This window comes from Schistocerca piceifrons, chromosome 7 (assembly GCF_021461385.2).
Source record: "Schistocerca piceifrons isolate TAMUIC-IGC-003096 chromosome 7, iqSchPice1.1, whole genome shotgun sequence".
NCBI classification, from domain to species: domain Eukaryota; kingdom Metazoa; phylum Arthropoda; class Insecta; order Orthoptera; family Acrididae; genus Schistocerca; species Schistocerca piceifrons.
In genome coordinates this window covers 537,617,544-537,639,722 of record NC_060144.1, presented here as the reverse complement: position 1 = coordinate 537,639,722, position 22,179 = coordinate 537,617,544, and positions in this window count along the sequence as shown.

Below are 22,179 nucleotides of genomic sequence, written 5' to 3'. Positions count from 1 at the left end.
CTTAATGCTCTTTCGAAAATAACATGGTGCATTACACAAGTACAAGGGTCACCAAGGCGTCACTATTAGGATTTAGGTTGTGCCCGTTATGATGTGCCGAAGCTTCCCCATCGCCTCCACTGCAGTGCTGTGCGTAGAATTGGGAAGACAGCAAGCACTCCACAAAGTTGTTGTCCACATGACAGCCCGACCCACAATGCCCATCGTCTCGTCTGGTGTCATCCCGTACAACAGCGCCATGAGGCCATCGGACTTCGCTCTACTTCAAACTGTTGTCTTCCGTGGCATTCCAGCGCTTCGCGCTGACTGTCGGCGTTGCACTGCAAGCATTAACCATGGACACAAGACTGTGCTACGGGAGTTGGTCTCTGCAGATGACTCCACCCATCTCCAAGAGCATCCTGAACCGCCTCCATCGCCCGCCGCTTACCTCGCAACCCGTTCTGACTGCCGGCAAAGTCCCACAGGCGTCGACCATGGACACGGCACCTGCTTCCAGGAAATGTTCCTAGTTACAATTGCTCCAGCCGACTGCTCACAGTCCATGACACAAGCGTGACACGAGAAAGGACGCTATGGAAGTGAGGAAAATCGATTGCGCCGTTCGTTACGGCACAGTGTAGTGCCTGTTACGCATTTCTGTAGACGTCGATGTCCATAAGCGTGCCAGAAAAAACCGTGACTTATACGGTACAATTACACTACTGGCCATTAAAATTGATACACCACGAAGATGACGCGCTACAGACGCGAAATTTAACCGACAGGAAGAAGATGCTGTGATATGCAAATGATTAGATTTTCAGAGCATTTACACAAGGTTGGGGCCGGTGGTGACACCTACAACGTACTGACATGAGGAAAGTTTCCAACCGATTTCTCACACACAAACAGCAGTTGACCAGCGTTGTCTGGTGAAACGTTTTTGTGATGCCTCGTGTAAAGAGGAGAAATGCGTACCATCAAGTTACCGACTTTGATAAGGGTCGGATTGTAGCCTACCACAATTGCGGTTTATCGTATCGCGACATTGATGCTCGCGTTGGTCGAGATCCAATGACTGAATATGGAATCTGTGGATTCAGGAGGGTATTACGGAACGCCTGCTGGATCCCAACAGCCTCGTATCACTAGCAGTCGAGATGACAGGCAACTTATCAAATTGTTCAATTAGCTCTGAGCACTATGGGACTTAACAGCTGTGGTCATCAGTCCCCTAGATCTTAGAACGACTTAAACCTAACTAACCTAAGGACGTCACACACATCCATGCGCGAGGCAGGATTCGACCTGCGACCGTAGCAGTCGCGCGGTTCCGGACTGCGCGCCTAGAACTGCGAGACCACCGCGGCCGGCCGGCAACTTATCCGCATGGTTGTGACGGATGGTGCAGCCGCGTCTCGATCCCTCAGGCAACAGATGGGGAAGTTTGCAAGAGAACAACCATCAGCACGAACAGTTCGACGACGTTTGCAGCAGCATGGACTAACAGCTCGGTTACCCTGCCTGCGGTTACCCTTGACGCTGCATCACATTCAGGAGCGCCTGCGATCGTGTACTCAACGACTAACCTGGGTGCGGCGTGATGGTATGTGGTGCCATTGGTTACACGTCTCGGTCATCTCTTATTCGCATTGACGGCCGTTACATTTCAGATGTGTTACGACCCGTGGCGCTAGCCTTCATTTGATCTCGGCGAAACCCTACATTTCAGCTGGATAATGCACGACCGCATGTTGTAGGTCCTGTACTGTCCTTTCTGTATACAGAAAATGTTCGACTGCTGTCCTGACCAGCACATTCTCCAGATCTCTCACCAACTGAAAACGTTTGGTCAATGGTGGCCGAACAACTGGTTCGTCACAATACGCCAGCCATAACTCTTGATGAACTATGGTATCGTGTCGAAGCTGCATGGGCAGCTGTACCTGCACACACCATCCAAGCTCTGTTTGACTCAATGCCCAGGCGTGTTAAGGCCGTTATGACGGCCAGAGGTGGTTGTTCTGGGTACTGATTTCTCAGGATCTATGCACCCAAATTACGTGAAAATATCATCACATGTCCGATCTGGTATAATATATTTGTCCACTGAATACCCGTTTATCATCTGCTTTTCTTCTTGGTGTAGAAATTTTAATGGCCAATAGTGTAATAAAAGAGAAAGATGTATTAAAGTGACTACCGCCGATGTTCGGGTCAACGTACAATAACTACTCAAATATGGCAGGTGACAGCACTAGCTTTGGAGGGTTTATTAAACGTGTGGAGAGAACGCGGGAAACGGTGCAGTCGTTGTGTTGGCAGAAACGGAGCGGTTTATTTGACACTCAAGGGGGCATGGTCATTGAATTTTGGGATGAGGGTGGAGGCATTTCCGAAACGGTGAAGTAAACTGTGCTAGTGCCGACGTTGTTACGGTACTCTGTGCATTGAAAAATGACGCTATCCAAAACCGGTGTCGAGGTAACTGTGCTGTACCACCTGTCACTGATGACAGGGATGAACGACGGCTGCGGAGATGTGTGCGGGCCAATAGATGTGCTAGTGTTGATCAACTGAGCGCCCAGATGAACTAAAGGCCTCAACGACTGTTCAGAAAACGTTACTGCGTGTGGGCCTCGACTGCAGGCTCCTATTCATGTACCCACGCCGACTGATGTTCACTGGCGACGAAGGTACGAATCTGTACACCAATACCGCAACTGGATGTTCACTAAGTGGCGACAGGTGATCTTTGCAGATGAATCACGTTTAGCCCCGTCGGAAAAATGGCTGTTGCCATGTACAGCGTGAAAAACTTTTGAAAGCAAAAGCCTAGCAATAGCAACACTTGTCGGAAGGGTCCAGGACGGAGGAGGGAACGTTATGGTGGGCTGAATGCTTTCGTGACGTATTTTGGTTGACTTTGTCGTTCTAGAAGGCAAAATCGATGAACAAAAGTATGCAACTACCCTTCGGGTAACTTGTCCGCCGCTTCATGTGAGTTGTTTTTTTTCTCGGCAGGTTTTCATGTAGCAACTGGATGATGCAAAGTGTCACACAGCTCGCACTATGGATGCGTGGTTCGAAGAAGATCGGTATGAGACTGCCAAACTCCTCTGGCCACCCAACTCACCTGGTTTAAATTCAATCGAGAACGTGTGGGACCCCCACGGATGCTCAACCAACACACCTCGGGCAGCTGGCGACGGCGCCTGGTATGCATGGCCTCTCATCTACGGCGGTGCTTACCAGAACGTCCCTGCCTCTCTACCTGCAAGTCTCACAGCCGTCCGCGCTGCAAAGGGCAGTCATTCAGGCTTTTCACAGGTGATGACGTTAATATGACTCCACAGTGCAGATACCGTGTGAAATGGTAAATATCTATTCGTACCGCTGGTAATGGAAGACAAGACAAATTGGAAGAATCACTACGTCTTGGCCGCGAAACATTAGGCAACATAATAGCAATATGATGTTCAGGTACCAATGCTCGTACAAGTATTATAAAATAGAGGCCATGGACAACGAGACGTCAAACATGAGTTAGTGGATTTGTATTTAAAGAAGGGAATGAGGAAAATAAAAAACAGACCCGTTTTTGTACTCTCTCCAACCACTGCAATACCTTGATTTACTCTGTAGCTTCTCAAACTTGTAGTTTGGAAGAATACACACTTCCGTTTGAAACACAGCATTTTTTTTTTAATTTTGTTGATGAAATTTGTTGATGAAAATTTAATTAAATTTTGGAATAGAAAATCTCATGTGGATATAAGCATTCGATTTATTTTACGATACTATTTAACTGATTTATTTTTTGGGATATTCAAGCGCTGAGACACAATAAGGTGGGAAGAGCAGGTTGGGTGAAGGGGGTAAAAGACTCTCTGTAGCAGAGCAATGAAATGTAGAGGCACAAAGTGGAAAGGCAGGAGGAGCGGGCTGTGTGCGCGCGCACACAGAAAACAGCAGGCAGTAGGACAGAGGTTATCTCGGAAGCAACACATGTGGACACTGACTGGCCTGCTGCAAGCTTCTAAGTAAATCGATCTGAACAGTGGCACGACACACAACATTGCATTTTAACAGGTGCAGATCCTCTAAGAAGAGCGTAAATCCGGTCAAAAGTCTCTGTGTGAACCGTGGAACACCGTCTTAACAGCGCCATGTATTCCACTAGGTTTTATTCACCGAACACTGAGACCGAAGAAAGACGTTGAGAAATGTTACATTTAATAACTAACAACGTACCCCGGCTTAGCATGGTTAGCGTTAACTATTAGCAAATAGATGACTTGCTTGGTGCCGCGGTAATTTTCTTTACTGAGACTGAGGATAGCAGAAAAAATCTGAGCTGCTTCATTCCACTTTCAGATGTTTCCTTACGAAGGAAAATCCAGAAAATGTGTTCCAACTTAATTCTCTTACCACTAAAAAGATGAACAAAAATAAGTGATAGTATCAGTGGTGTTGAGAAACAGCTGAAACCGTTAAAACTGAATAAAGCTCCACGGCTTCCTGCCAGATTCTATAGTGAATTTGTGCCTGACCTAGCCCCTCCTTTGACTATAAAAGTATGTCCCTCGAACAGAAAACCGTACCCAGTAATTAGAAGAAAGCTCAGGTCACACCCTTTTACAAGAGGGGTAGTAGAAGCGATCAACAAAACTACCATCCAATATCCTTGGTATCAGTTTGCTGTAGAATCTTAGAAAGCATTCTGAGCTCAAGCATATTGAGGTATCTTGAATAAAATGACCTCCACACCAACCAGCATGAAGTCCGGAAATATCGATCCTCCGATACCTATCTCACAATTTCCTGACGTGACACGCTGAAAGCTTTGTGTCAATTCCGTCAGGTAAACGTGGTATTCCTTGATCTCGGATAAGAATTTGACTCAGTACCACAACTACGCTTATTGTCAGAAGCACGATTGTATGGGGTGAGAGCGAAATTTTTGTCTCGATTGAGGATATTTTGGAGAGGAGGATACTGCATGTTACCTCAGATCGTCAAATGTAGACGTAATTCGACTCTGCCTCAGAGTATAGTGTTGGGACCTTCGGTGTTCAATTTGTATACCAACCCTCACATTACCAAGGGGGAAAAGGGGAGTAGTACTTTTTGCCCACCTTTTGAAAATATTGTAATCTACTAAGTTACCTTATATTTTAAGATTTTTAAAAAGAAATATATATTTTTAATGAATTTTATACCAGATTTCAAAAATTTTGCAATTAAAGTTAAGCCAAAAATGTAAGTCTTATGAGTAGATTTCGCATCCCCAATTCACTCAGTATTTTCAGGTTCAGTACCTCACTCACAAATCACTATCGCTTTAAATATTATGTGGTGAGTAAAAGTCAACAACAATTAACGAAATTTGCATTTCTATTTTCCTTTTTTTATTGTTTGCGTGAAGTACCCCCCCCCCCCCAACACCCCTCACCACCTTTTGTAGTTTACGTTACTGAAAGTGTTTTGCTATTGCTAAGATAGTGTTGAAAGATTCTTCCATGTTCTAAACCTTACTTACATACCTATCTGTCTTGGGATACGTCTTGAGGTATGTCAACGACCAATAACGAATTCTACGTTTTTCCATTTTTGGGATGGACATAAAACATGCCCCTTGGTACCGTGCGTTACGGAAAATGTTTTGGTACTGCTACGGATAATGACCTTGTGGACAATATCAATAGAATCCTCACAGCTTTTGTAGATGATGCAGTTATCTTTAATGAAAGAAGTTGGATAAATGTTCGGTCACAACTCGATAAGACTTCAAAGTTGTGCGAAGGTTATCAACATGCATTAAACGTCCAGAAATGTAACGTTGTGTTTTTCCCAAATCGAGGAAACGTAGTATCCATTCACTATAATATCAGTGACTCACAATTGGAATCAGACAACTCTTACAAATGCCTGCGAGTAATGCTTTGTGGGGATGTGAAATGGACTGATCACATGGGCTCAGTCGTGGATAAAGTATGTAGTAGACAGTTGTATTGATGGAATACTGGGGAAATGCAATCAGGCTTGAAAGGAAATTGCTTACAATTCATTCGTGGGACCTGTTCTACAATACCGCCAAGCGTGTGGGGCCCATACCAAATAGGACTAACCGGGAAATCTGAACGGGCAACACAAGGGAATTACGCTTGATCACAGGTTTGTTTTACTTGTGGGGAAAATGTCACAGAGGTGCTGCTGAATGACCTGAACTGGTACACTCTTAGATGTAACCTACCCACAGGACGTCTGCTTAAAAAATTCCAAGAAGCAGCTTCAAATGATGTCTTCAGTAACGTACTATAACCTGTCTACGTATCACTCATGTAGGAATCATGAGTATAAGATTAGATTATTTACAACAGGCACAGAGACATTAAACCCTCTATGGCATCCACGAGTACTATGGAGGTTATTCCGTGATATCTTCATTCATCACAGTTCAGCCAATTAATACAATACATTTGTAATTTGTAAACACAGATATTCCTCGTGGATCAGTCTGGCTATCAGTGGAAACTGTTTCAAAATCCCTACAGTGATACCTGTTTTTAGCCTTAAAAAACAGGTAAAAGCTGCAGATGGATGGGAAACTTTAATCTGTAAATGCTTCGAAGAAAAAGATAGATAGGTACGACATTTTACGTCCACATGACTATTAAAGGAGACAAAATGTTCATATCAGAGATTCACTCCATTTTAAACAGTTCAGCAGTTTTTGTGTGATGCTTTTATGCACAAGTTCCAACAGACAAACGTTCTGATATTTCGCTTCATAGACATCAAAAATATTTGGATCAGTATATAGCATGTCCCCAAAAAATAAAAATAAAAAAATAAATAAAACACCATCGACGATGCTTGGTATGTTGTACGTGTTGACAAGCTGATCGGTTTTCAAGAAGGAACCCATAACCGGAGACGCATGACATGGGAACCGGAGAGCGTCTAAGTCTGAGAAAGGAAGGCTGTGATGGTTATTTTGGTCTGTGGATAAGGAAGGTACGCCGCCCTTTAGTCATCTATGTACTGTGGATGGACGACTGGAGTCTAATAAAATTCCTGTGCGCATCCTACTGTGGACCATGTGTGGTCTGCCGGAGCAGTAACATTGTTGAGAGCAGTGCGACATGTACAGGTACACAGCTGAGGAAACGACCAGGACGGTGCTTGCACATAGCAAAGCGAATTGCAGTGGGAAAGCTGCTGCAAGACAGTATGCTGAATTCTTGCAGACAGGCGTACCCCTCATCACTCCACATTCGCGGCCTTCGAGAGACGCCTCAGGGAAGCCGGCAAGTTGTATGTCGGTATTTGGTATGTTGTACGTGTTGACAAGCTGATCGGTTTTCAAGAAGGAACCCATAACCGGAGACGCATGACATGGGAACCGGAGAGCGTCTAAGTCTGAGAAAGGAAGGCTGTGATGGTTATTTTGGTCTGTGGATAAGGAAGGTACGCCGCCCTTTAGTCATCTATGTACTGTGGATGGACGACTGGAGTCTAATAAAATTCCTGTGCGCATCCTACTGTGGACCATGTGTGGTCTGCCGGAGCAGTAACATTGTTGAGAGCAGTGCGACATGTACAGGTACACAGCTGAGGAAACGACCAGGACGGTGCTTGCACACAGCAAAGCGAATTGCAGTGGGAAAGCTGCTGCAAGACAGTATGCTGAATTCTTGCAGACAGGCGTACCCCTCATCACTCCACATTCGCGGCCTTCGAGAGACGCCTCAGGGAAGCCGGCAAGTTGTATGTCGGTATTTTCTACGTAAGCTGTGTCCATTGTACAGTAGAGTCTTAACACTTTGTGCTTGATACTTGTGAATACTATCCCTGATCTAATGCTTGTCCACTTTTAGAAGTCAAAACCTGATAGGCTGAGATCGAACACGACGGTTGGAGGAGGACGTGCTGACAATGTTCGAAGAGAATCCAGCCACCAACACTTGACAGCTCACTCGGACACTGCACGAGGGTAAAAGTGCCGTGTGATGTGTTCTCCATGAACACCGGTTCCACCCATAACATCAGCAGTAAATCCGGGCGTTACGGGAGGGAGATTACCCATAATGGGTACAGCTTCAGCAGTGGTATTCACAACAATGCGTACTCCAATTCCCCAGCCTGGTGCTATTCACAGACAAATGCACGTATACTAGGGAGGGCATATTAAACTTGCTCAGCATGCACGTTTGGACGGACGAAAATACGCTTTCTGAGACGATTGAAAGTTATCAACACTCGGTCGGTATTAACATCTGGTCGGAGACGCTTGATTATCTTATCACTGAGACGAATGCACTGCAAAACAGATTAAGAGGACTCGTGAGTCTCATTAGAAAAGTGTTCCCTACCCTTCTCGATGTAGTGGCACTAAATATTCGCGTGGAAAGGTGGCTGCAACACGACAGAGCACTAGCACAATTTGATGTCGATGCGCGGAATCAACTCAACGTCGTATATCCCAATCGATGGATTCGTAAGGGTGGACCAGTTCTATGGCCAGCACGATCGCCAAAATGTTCTTACACACCTTTCAACTATTTTGTGTGGGGTAGTATGAAGAATATGCTGTATGGCACAGATGCAACTTACAATGGGGTACCTTAATGATCGAGCCCAAAGGGGAATTGAAATACTTGACAGAAAGTCGCACGTATTGGCTCATGTGCGTGAGGCTGAGCAGCACGGATGTAAGCTGTGCATTGACATATGAAGTACGCAGTTCAAAGCCCCTTTGTAATGTAGACATCACGATGTGATACTCATGTTGGGTAGTGTGGAACGTAAACCCATTTCAGACTTCGACGCTCCCTAGCCCGAAAGCCGTGCGATTTTAGCCTATTTTCTTGATGATGTGACAATTGATAAGAACTACATGCGAATTTACAAGAAGTTTAATAAAAATGTGGATCGTGAACACCAAGTCAAAAATCGAGCACTGTGCAATCCCGCACAACATACTAAGTGACGAAACTTCCTGGCAGATTAAAACTGCGTACCGGACCGAGATTCGAGGTCGGGACCTTTGCCTATCGCGGGCAAGTGCTATACCACCTGAGCTACCCAAGGACGACTCATGCCCCGTCCTCAGCTTTACTTCCGCCAGTACCTCGTCTCCTACCTTCCAAGCTTTACAGAAGCTCTGCTGCGAACCTTGCAGAACTAGCACCCCTGAAAGAAAGGATATTGTGGAGACATGGCTTAGCCACAGCCTGTGGGATGTTTCCAGAATGAGATTTTCACTCTGCAGCAGTTCGCAGGAGAGCTTCTGTAAAGTTTGGAAGGTAGGAGACGAGTTACTGGCAGAAGTAAAGCTGTGAGGAGGGGGCGTGAGTCGTGCTTGGGTAGCTCAGATGGTAGAGCACTTGCCCACGAAAGGCAAAGGTTCCGAGTTCGAGTCTCGGTCCGGCACACAGTTTTAATCTGCCAGGAAATTTCATATCAGCGCACACTCCGTTGCAGAGTGAAAATCTCATTCTGGATGCTAAGCGTTGTCCGTGTCTTTTAGTTTTAGCGCACCCTGTGTTCAACGTGGCCAAAGGTTTGCTGCAGTGATAACACCGGTTCCCGTCAGATCACCTAAGATAAGTGCTCTCGGGCTCGGCTATCACTTGCACGGGTGACCGTCTGTGTCTGACGAGCCCTTGTAATGGTTCTTTATTTACGTGACCATTACGGCACTCCAACCCCAGTTTTCGATGCCAGTGGTTCAAGTGGCTCTGAGCACTATGGGACTTAACATCCGAGGTTATCAGTCCCTTACAACTTAGAACTACTTAAACCTAACTAACATACGGACAACTCACACTTCCATGCCAGACGCAGGATTCGAACCTGCGGCCGTAGCGGTCGCGCGGTTCCAGACTGATGCGCCTAGAACCGCTCGGCCACATTGGCCTGCCTCGATACCAGTAATATCGTACTGGTTTTCTACGAAGTAACATATATTTTATGACAATATTCGCATTTGATTTTATTATAGATACTCCGATGTATCGATATACACTCCTGGAAATTGAAATAAGAACACCGTGAATTCATTGTCCCAGGAAGGGGAAACTTTATTGACACATTCCTGGGGTCAGATACATCACATGATCACACTGACAGAACCACAGGCACATAGACACAGGCAACAGAGCATGCACAATGTCGGCACTAGTACAGTGTATATCCACCTTTCGCAGCAATGCAGGCTGCTATTCTCCCATGGAGACGATCGTAGAGATGCTGGATGTGGTCCTGTGGAACGGCTTGCCATGCCATTTCCACCTGGCGCCTCAGTTGGACCAGCGTTCGTGCTGGACGTGCAGACCGCGTGAGACGACGCTTCATCCAGTCCCAAACATGCTCAATGGGGGACAGATCCGGAGATCTTGCTGGCCAGGGTAGTTGACTTACACCTTCTAGAGCATGTTAGGTGGCACGGGATACATGCAGACGTGCATTGTCCTGTTGGAACAGCAAGTTCCCTTGCCGGTCTAGGAATGGTAGAACGATGGGTTCGATGACGGTTTGGATGTACCGTGCACTATTCAGTGTCCCCTCGACGATCACCAGTGGTGTACGGCCAGTGTAGGAGATCGCTCCCCACACCATGATGCCGGGTGTTGGCCCTGTGTGCCTCGGTCGTATGCAGTCCTGATTGTGGCGCTCACCTGCACGGCGCCAAACACGCATACGACCATCATTGGCACCAAGGCAGAAGCGACTCTCATCGCTGAAGACGACACGTCTCCATTCGTCCCTCCATTCACGCCTGTCGCGACACCACTGGAGGCGGGCTGCACGATGTTGGGGCGTGAGCGGAAGACGGCCTAACGGTGTGCGGGACCGTAGCCCAGCTTCATGGAGACGGTTGCGAATGGTCCTTGCCGATACCCCAGGAGCAACAGTGTCCCTAATTTGCTGGGAAGTGGCGGTGCGGTCCCCTATGGCACTGCGTAGGATCCTACGGTCTTAGCGTGCATCCGTGCGTCGCTGCGGTCCGGTCCCAGGTCGACGGGCACGTGCACCTTCCGCCGACCACTGGCGACAACATCGATGTACTGTGGGGACCTCACGCCCCACGTGTTGAGCAATTCGGCGGTACGTCCACCCGGCCTCCCGCATGCCCACTATACGCCCTCGCTCAAAGTCCGTCAACTGCACATACGGTTCACGTCCACGCTGTCGCGGCATGCTACCAGTGTTAAAGACTGCGATGGAGCTCCGTATGCCACGGCAAACTGGCTGACACTGACGGCGGCGGTGCACAAATGCTGCGCAGCTAGCGCCATTCGACGGCCAACACCGCGGTTCCTGGTGTGTCCGCTGTGCCGTGCGTGTGATCATTGCTTGTACAGCCCTCTCGCAGTGTCCGGAGCAAGTATGGTGGGTCTGACACACCGGTGTCAATCTGTTCTTTTTTCCATTTCCAGGAGTGTATTACAGTGATATGTTTCTTGTGTGTATTCATTTCTGTGAGACTGTCATAATCTGTGGCTTATTTGTAACCGTTTTGGCTCTAATGCGCAAACAGTAGTCTTTGTTTCTATTTGCAGAAGTTAAGTTGTTATTTCGCTTTGTAAAAGAACACTCAAGTCTTGTGTTTGGTTAAAGTGGAAATTAAATATATGATGATTGATACAAAACTATTTTCTTGATGATGTGGCAATTAATAAGAACTGCATGTGAATTTAAAAGAAGTTTAATAAAAATGTGGATCGTGAATACCAAGTCAAGAATTATTTCTACCATGCCATTATTCTGATCTGGGATTGTTTGATCTTTATGAATTTCCTGAAAAATGCATTTGTTAGGTCTTCAAATGTTGCTAAAATACAGATATGGACCTTCTTGCAGTCAGAGTGGAATCAACAAGATGTGCCATGACAACTTCGACAAAATCGACGTGGGAATCCATTAAAGATAAGTGCCAAAATTAATGACTTTTTTACAGTGACTTCATTATTTCCATTCTGACGATACTATCCACAGTCAATAACTTTGTTGTTGCCCTATAAAGCGAACATATGCAGCGTGAGCAACATTATTAATCTGATTTCTAACCTAGTTTGCAAGTGGTGGTATTGTTAGACGCTGTTGTCAAGTGGGGTGCATTCAGCCCTTGTGAGGTCCACTGAGGGGCTACTTGACTGAGAAATGGCGGCTCCGGTTACGAAACCTGACAATGGCAGGGAGAGCGGTGTGCTGACCACACGCATCATCTCCACATGAGCCTTCAGTGACGCCTGTTGGCGGAGGATGACATGGCGGTCAGTCGGTGCCATTGTGCCTTCCCAGGCCTTTTAGGACGGAGAGAAAGAGGGAGAGTTTAATGTGCACTCTTGACTGTTCTTAGACACATTTGAAGTTGTTTGTGACTATTGAACAACAGAAAATTTTAAAACAAATGTACCACTCAAACTTCCGTATATGTAGTTGCACCTGACTGTTCGCTTTTGTTAAACAGAGCGATGAGACAGTCGGAAAAATGCGTCAATTCAGCTCTAGTGGGAGATGATGAATCGCTCGAAACTGCACCCTTGTACACAAATCTGCCCCATGTCGGCGTCCGCGATTTCGCGAGCTGCACAGTGAGATGTAAACGTCGGTGGTATTGAGAGCCGGTGAGGCGAGCGGAATAAAAACCCCGCTCCGACAGACAGGGGACGGCAGCGACTACGAAAAGCGCCGAACACAGGGTACAGCACCCCGCGCCACGTTACGCCACGCCGCCGGTGGCGGCCGACAGCTGAATACCGCCGCGTTCACCGCCGCCTCCGCTTCCGCCCCCGCGCGATTGCAGAGCCCGCAGAGCGAGATAATTAAGCCCGTCATGTACTCCACTCGTCCCATTAATCAAGCTCTGTCACCGGGGAAAGTCTTTCATCAGCTCTTTGACAGCGGCATTGCGACCTACGCACAGGGCTCGTTTACAGGTGACATCAGACGTAAATCTGCCACAGAGGTCTCTTCTTGTACAAACAGAAGAGTACGTACAGTCGCCTCAGACGTCTGAGATTGTGTGCATTACACTGTTTCTGAGTTAGACATCCGTACATGACATCATGAAATGTGTGAGGTGCCAACTATTAATGTGCTGGATTGCGCTAGACTAACACTTTGCAACTCAGAGACGTGGTCCCGTCAACGTATCGTGTCTGATACTCAGAGCTCCGCTGCTGTAATTTCCAGCCGGACGGTATTATTTTTGGTTCTAATTAGTCAACATCATCAAATGCCTCCCTGCACACCATCTGCCTCATTTCATTCTTTCTGTGTCTTGGCATAGTTAGAAATTACACGGTTCCTAAACAGCTTTGTTCACGTCTACTGTACGATGAATTCTGTAAGCTGAGAAATAGACGGTCAAATGTTTTGCTAAATTAGTTTTTGTAAAAGCAAAAAGTAAAAACGAACAGAGAAACATTTGATGCACTTAAATCCATGCTAAAACGATCCTGTGCAGCAAATGAAGTCCCGAAATTAAATTTGTTTACCTCAGAATTTTAATGCGTAGTAGAAAATATTTGTATGGTGTATTACGTACACAGTGCTATCTGCTCTTGTGTGGCCTTGAGATACTATTGTTGTGTGAAGTCAAGTGGTAAAATATTTTACCAGTAGAGAAGGCATTGCCATGGCCATAATCATTTTACCGAGATAGTTACTATCGCTATGTAGATCATTAATCAAAGCAGCTGAGATGCTCATATGTTTGTTCCGGAAGGAGGTCACTGTGTGACATTTGACAACTGATTTCAACTACTATCCGTTCAAAGGTTCACGTTTTGTTCAATCTCCGATTAAGATTTTTCTACTAAAATACGTGCCTGCGAAAACAATGTTGTCAAAAAATTTTCAAATCTGTGTGAAATCTTATGGGACTTAACTGCTAAGGTCACCAGTCACTAAGCTTACACACTACTTAACCTAAATTATCCTAAGGACAAAGACACACACCCATGACCGAGGGAGGACTCGAACCTCCGCCGGGACCAGCCGCACAGTCCATGACTGTAGCGCCTGAGACCGCTCGGCCAATCCAGCGCAACAACAATGTTGTTAACAGAAGGTCCACTACCTCTGTCACTAAACACGTCATTTTTTGTAGTATTTCTTTGGTTCCCCAGTGAAAACCTTTTCAGGCTCGTAAATGGCTGGAGCATGTTCATATCAGCTGCTATAGATAAGGGGGTGTTTTCAACAATATCCACCTGGCAAATATTTTGCATAACCTTTGCAAATACCGGTTCCAGCATAGAAGCTAAAAATTGTTGGCATTGCAATGCGACACCAGACACTTAAAGGTGTTAAAACATACTAACACAAAAAATTCCGACACCGAGAAATAATTAATACAGTGTTATGAAACTTTCGGAATATATTTGCCTAGGTAACATACTCATGTGATTAACTTTGCAAGGCCGCAGGTTAATGCAAGTGTGAGATAAGCTATTGCAGATGTGAAAGGCTGGTGCAATTTAACCGATTGTGCAATTCAAGCATGCAAAAGTGCATCCATTTTGTTGTAAAGGTGCCTGACGTTTTTTGGATCAGTTCCGTGCATGTTGCATTTTGTCGGTCAGTACAGCAACGTTTAATTCTGGTTGTGGATGACGTTGGAGTTGTCGTCTGATAATGTCCCATACGTGCTCGGTTGGAGACAGATTTAGTGATCGAGAAATCTAAGGCAACATGTCAACACTCTGTAGAGAATGCGGGGTTACAATGGAGGTATGAGGACCAGTGTTTCACTGCTGGGAAACACTCCGTGGAATGGTCTTCATGGGTGGCAGCACAATTCGTCGAATCACCAGGCCTGACGTACAAATTTGCAGTCACGAGTTTGCTGCTACTGTCACACGAAATCGCATCCCAGACCTTAACTGCAGGTGTAGATCACTGTGTCCAGGCCGCAGGAAGGTTGGTTGCAGGCGCTCATCTGGACAGCTTCTAACCAATACACGGCCATTACTTTTACCGAGGCAGAACCAGCTTTTACCGGAAAACACAACTGACGTCCAGTCTGCCCTCCGACTGGCTGTACCTTGATACGACTGAAGCTAAAGACGATAGTTTTTTTGGGGTCGGAGGAATGCACGGTATAGGGGTTCTGGTTCGGAGCTATCTTTCAAGCATGCAATTTGTAACAATTCTTTGTGTCAACTGCTGCTCGAATTGCAGCTGCAGATGTAGTACGATGCGCCACTTCCTTATCCCGAAGACGAGTGTCTCTCTCTAGGTAGTGCCACGTAGTTGTCCGGAGCCAGGTCTTCTAGCGACTATACCTTGCCATAAACATAGCTTCCAGCAATCGCGTACGACAATTCCAGCAAAGTCTTTCTGCAATTTCGTGGAACCTAGCCCTATTACACGATCTCGTTCAAACATTATAAGCAGTGGGTAATAGCACCTTGGCTGCCATAAAGGCATCCTTGAATAACATACACTCAATAACAAAGGTACATAATTCTCACGACCGTTTCAGTGTGTATTTGAAGCAAACCTGATTTTGATCCTCATAGTGGCACTACTGGCCCCACTGTTACGCGACTGATGCGTAATCTGAATAGGCCGCATCTTTCAGATGTAGCGAGCCGCTTACCAACTTCCGTTTGTCTCGCCAACTCCTTCTTGGTACTGGGATTTTTTTCTCACCTGCTCATATAGAACTAGAAACAAACAACTGTAGCAGCTAAACAGTGCAAACGTTGAAGACATCGAGAGAGAAATAAGCAGAATCCGCAGTTAAATTGCCACTGCTCTCTGACATACAGATGCAGTTTTACTCTATTTGATACATTCATTTTTTTTAGGGAAAGTAAACCAGGAACGGTGATATAGCCAGAGTTTGTGAGGGAGACACTACTCGTATTCTCTTCCCTCATATTTCAAGGATCCTCTACCGAAAAATTTTGTGATAAATTTTGGAATTTTAGGCGATGGCCTACTGTACGATCTATATAATTTTACTTTACATTATTCAATTTCTTTTTTATGAAATTAAAAATAAATGTTGATATCCAATTGTCCATTTATTACTCTTCCTCGATCTACGAAAATTAGGCCAAAAACCCCCTCAAACCGAAACTTACCAGTCAAACGGTGTCCTGGCACATCCCATATATCGCTACTTCTGATTCATTTTATAGACAAACATATCTCGGCCAACAAATATCTAGTGCTGATTACATGGATCATACCGGTTATTGCAAAGATCGGGCCGCTAACAATTCCGAACATCCACGTATCTCTGTTGTGGCCTGCATATTGTGTACTTGTCGTAGTGTAAGAATCTAAGACAGTCTTGGATGAGCCCTCACGGAAGGAAAGGGACCACCAGTGGCCAATCCCCAGAGGTCCATAGGGAGAGTAGGTGGCTTCTAAGCACTGGCCCGCTAGGAGCAGGGTCAATGACCTGGTCACGGGCCGTCAGGTTGGCGGTTGCGGGGCACTGTATTGTCCGTCGTGGCGTCATCGTGGCGTGTGCGGTCTAGCCTCGGATGTGCGCTGTTGGATCCCAGAGTCTTTCAAAAAGGTGCAATATAGTGAGTCGTGTTTGCAACCGGCCAGAGCAGAATTACTCATTTTACAAGTCTTTCTCTCTTCTCAAAGACACCTGGCTAGAATTTTGTTTTTTCCAGTAATGCTTTCCCAAGAAAAACAGATGGTCCCAGGCAGGTCGTGAAACATTCATACCTGTTTTCTCGTGTGAAATTCGGGAGCTGTTTATTGTTAATTTTTTTTTCTTCGCCTCTTGTAGGAGAGTGAGTGTGACAGCCTGACACCACCCCATATGAAGTAAGGACATCTCACTCATACACAGGGAGGGAATGATGTCCATTGGATGTTCTTGGAAAATCTTTGTAAGTAGGAGGAGTGTGTGTCACTGACATGCTACAGCATTTGTTGTGGACATAATTAAAACAAAGGCGCCTCTCAGAAAACTTCAGTCACTAACTCTCTCTTCCAAAATCTAAAATATTTTTTGATGCCGACCTACGTATTGAGAAACGATCATCATAATATGAGAAGAGATTTCAGGGCTCGCACAGAAAGACATATTTGTTAGTTTTTCTCCGCGTGCTTTTCGAGAAAGGAATAATAGAGAATCATTGTGAATGTGGTTCGATTAACCGTCTGTCAGGCACTTAAGTGTGATCCATGTAAATGTGGGTGTAGATGTAGAAGACTAATTTTAACATAAAGAGTTGCATCAAACGACGGCAGTAGGGTCAGCTGAGTCATTTTTATGGGTGGAACCAATTTCACAAAAAAGCCCAACTGAAAATGTTGCAGCAAAACATTTCGAGAAGTCTACAGGGGGTTCAAAAAAAGCATCGAATACTTTGAGAGGTGGTGGTAATCATCGAAACATCAAAAATAAATCCCAATAACATGGGTCCGGTAATGCATACTTCTTACGATTAACAAGTGTTTACAAGTGTTCAACATGCCGTCCGTTCATGAGAATGCACCCCTCCCTACAGTGTCCGCACATCGCTGATTGGCGAGGCGTGGAGCAATTCCTTAAAGTGTTCCTATAAGTTTAGTGTAATGAGGTATGGGGAACGAGCAGGCCTAGGTATGCTTCCCAGAACCCCTCCCACGGCCCCCACAACACCCACCCGACCTATCCACCGTTCTTGCAATATCTGAGTCAGATAATCGCGCACATTGTGGCGACAGTGTGATGGTGCGCCGTCAAACATGGACCACATTTGTATTCGTTACTACGGTTGCAGAGCCTCCAGCAAGACAGGAAATGCATTAATGAGAAAGTCCAGAGAATACGCCACAGTTAACCATTGTGATAGCATATATGGCCCTGTTCATCTATCGCCAAGTACGCCTGCCCGAACGTTGACTGAGAATTGGGGTTGATGCACTCTTTCCTGAATTGCTTGCGGATTTACATCTGCCTATACACGCTGGTTACGAAACTTCACATCACCATCTCTTGTGTCCCCTGCCTCACCGGTACATAAAATCTTGGATGTGAACAGTGGATCTGCAGCACACTCCTGCAACAGCCATTGACAAGGCCGCCGTCTGTCATGATGATTCTGTGGCCTTATGGCTTGACCGTGCTGTAGATAATGTGAGTACAGCAATTATTCATGAAGTATCCTCCCAGATAAGAGTGAGTACGCTTTCTGCTGCTGTTGCATGTTGATCCCAGAGGTTACTTCCATCGAACGTAGCACACGCTCCTCTATGTCAGGTGTGAGGACTGTGTAGTGCCTTCCGTTGTCAGTCTTCTGAGATCCAAGGGTAACTGTGTCCCTCAGAGGCTGGTAAAGTCTACTGAACAGCTTATCAGAGGGCACTCTGCACTGTGGATATTTCTCAGCATACGGGGCACGGGCCTACTGGCCACGTCCATTTGCTAAACCATAGCAGAATATCACATTCGCCATTTCGCTTGTCGAGTAGTAAGTTTGCATAGTTAACAAGTGGTGGAAGCGAGAAAGTGTATATGAACTACTCAATTTGTATATACAAACAGCGCAGTAATTAACCCACATTTAGAGGAAGGTAAACAAAACACAATGATACGTACCCAGGGTTTCTCTTTCTCTTTCAAAATTGTAAATAAAATGTGTTATTGCGAGAAACTGATCCCATGATATGGGTAACTACCAGACCAGGCTTTGATAATTTAATCCAGAGTATTCACTGACCACTTGTTTCCATTAGTGGCAGTTTAATGTAATGTCATAAACAGATTTTAAACATCATCAACCTTGTGTAGCGAAAATCTTGCAATGGTTTTTTTTCATATTGTGTTCGAATTTCGTCGCCAATATTTGCAATATGTTATCTTTGGGTTCCTTCTGACACATTTGTAAATGTGGTTTTCTTTGGGGGCTAAAATTTTAAGTTCTGGCTAAGACGAATACAGTCACTCTCTTTTCAATAAACAGTAATCAGGTTAATCTGAAAAGAAAACAAGAACTTCCTTGCCATTTTCGTTATGAGGCCAGTGCAGTGGAGCTACACAGGAGTGGAATAGGTGGCTAAAATCGTTCGTGATATTAATTTATCTTCAATTAATTGTATATTAGTGGATACCCTGAACCATCATTTTCAACATGCTGAAATATTTTTTAAAAAGTTAATACATTCTATTATTGACGCAAAAATGTTCTTGGAAATCACGTCACACGAAAACTTGCTCACAATCGAATAAATAATGATTAGGATTTAACGTTATTTTAACGAAGGTGAGCATTAGAAACGAAACACAGTTTCTAGTTGGGAAAGGATGGATAGGAAATCAGCAATGTCCTTTCCAATCGATCCATACCAGCATTTCCTTCAAGAAATTTCCGTCACCCACAGGAAACCTAATCTGGATTAGAGACGAAGCACAATCACAAATCGGGAGCGGATGGGTAGGAAAGCAGCAGATTTCTTTGGAAAGAAACCAGATCAGCATTTCCTTCAAGAAATTTTCGTTAACAACGGAAAGCATAAATCTGAATAGCTGAGCGTGATTTTAACTAGCGTTCTCTTGACAGCGAGTCCAGTGCACTAATCACTGTGCCAACAATTCTTTCCTTTTCTTATTTTGCGTGTTTCTTTCATCAGGGTACACATTTCACTAACAAATTAGAGCAGATGTTCGTCATCACAGAATTGGCATTCAGTGACATTTGAGCTTCCAATTGTGCACCACACTATCTTCTCATCACGTAATAAATAAGAGAGGAGAAACAGGCGGCAGAAAAATTTGTCACAAACGGAAAGATACATAGAATGGTCTTTATGTCATAAAGAATAGTAACGCCCATGCTTTATTAATATAAGAACGAATTCAGCTGCGGCACTGTCAAGAAATTCTTTACACATTGTTATAACTTAAACATATATTATTTGTGGTGAAATATGATGCAATATATATTTGACGAAACATCGTCTTAATCTACAAGGAGATTGATTTTGAACATCGTTCACTGATATATGCTCATGTGATGGTTCTGAAGTAAATCAAAATAGAGCACAGTGTAGAAAGTAGCTGCACTACTTTGAGTGTAAACTACAGCTCCTAAATGAAACACTTAGAACACGCTAACATTAAATTAACAAATTATAAATAATATTCTACACGAATTCCATGGCAGTGAAATATGCTGAATATAAGTAATTACGATTTTCTTAGCGATTTCGTTATGATTTCACCTGATATTTTATTTATTTTATGTACGATTGTACATTATCAGCAGGTTTGCCAACTGTCCAGTTTTAGACCGGATAGAGGGGATTTTAAATAAAAAATATGGTGTATGGTCCAATATCTCGACAACAAATCAAAATTCCTGTTTTCGAGCCTCCTTAAATTGGGCTTTTATTCATATTTACTAATATAATTTTTTTTAAATTTCTGCAGAAGCCAAATAACGAAAGTGCAGTCAGTTAAACTTTTCAATTTTGTTGTCCTTTAGTTTAAATACTTTCTATCACATTTTGTCACAGGTTGAGAACATTGTGGATTTGTCCCAACGAATTTCAATGAATTTCAGTATAAGCTGGATCATTGATTTGATTGATTTGTTCGACAAGCCGTGTCAAAGAGGTCAAAGAGACTTTGTTGTTTTTATTACACCTCGGTGTCCATTCTCGTCCATTGTCGTCAAGCCATTTAAAGACCGCTCCAATAAATATGAACTATGGAAGACAGGCCAGTTATAGCTTGTATTTTCATATGACAGCTGCATGTCACTTACAGGTGGACAATAAAGCAGAGTTACAATATCATTTTATGTCTGTTTGTTCTGTTGCACAGTTATACAGCTGCAAAGAAAGCAACAAACAATACAAACCGCGTCAAGGTCACATTTCCATTTCGTTATCGGTTCTTGCAATAAAGACCCACTAATTTTAAAACGAGTACCGCTGTCAAACAAATGAAATGGCCAAGTACAAACACTGTTGCACGAAGGTGATCGACATAGTGAAGCATTTTATCAATTTTTTTAGGTGAACCTTACACGTCATGCTTTCAGTTTAAAATTTAAGTGTTTAAGAAGGGGACTGTAGTGCCAGAATGATACTTGTACGTATATAACATAGTATTGTACTGAGCTTCTCAAATGCAGAAGGCGAAGAAGCAGCGCTATGAGTATAATTTCAAAGATAAATGGCAACAAGAAACAGTCTTTTTGCTGTGGCTTTCGGAACAAGATGAATATACCGGATAGTGTAAAACATAGCGTGTAAGTTTTACAGTGAAATACGACTCAGTGAAAGCGGTAAAGCATCGTCGCAGTAATATTGATAAGGTGTCGGATGTGTTAAGAAATTCCACTGTTCAAAGGTATTTCGTGCCAGCGGGAAGTAGTCCAGAAGACTAATATTAGCATATCATGACGTGAAAGAAACCCACAGTTACTTTTCAAAGGGCTGTAGAAATGCTCTCCTATCTCAATTTTTGTTTCAAGATTCGAAACTCACATCCAAGATTCACTGTTGTTGGACAAAATCTGAAACTATAGAAGAGAATGTATTGCCTCCACATTCTATGCAACAAATTCTGAAAAAAAGGTTGGTACAACTCCATTCTCGACTGCATGTGATGTTTCAAATAAAGGCAATATGAAATTATTTCCAGCTCTATGCGGTATTTCTATCAATAAATGGGTACGTTTTCAGTTGTTACAGATTTTTGTGAAGATACGGATGAAATATCAGCTTCTGGAGCCGAGATACATAAAGAGAGCTTCTTTAAGATTGGTCTTTCAGGATCGCATCTAGTTACATATCATGTGGACAACTCTTCTTTAAATTACGGGGAAAATCAGTCTGTTTTCGTGGAGTTAAAAGAACATCCTACTGCAGGATTTCGTCACATGCATATACGGCAAAATATTGTGAAATACGGACTAAAACTATTGTCATACGACGTTGAATCGCTAGTGGTTCAGGTATTTAATGAGTTTGTCGAGCAGACTTCAGTGTGATGCTAAATAGACAGAAAGTGGAAATAGTGAAAGCTGAACAATTTGTGAATTTTAATTACCGTATAAAATTTGATGAATTTGGTATATATGTAAGATCTGATAGTGGGAGAGAACTTCTTAAAACTGTGAAGTCAGGATAGAAGTATAACTTAAATTATAACCAGGAAAGAAACCAGAGGCTCGACGAAATGGATGGAATCGCAGTGTTAACAGTGAATAT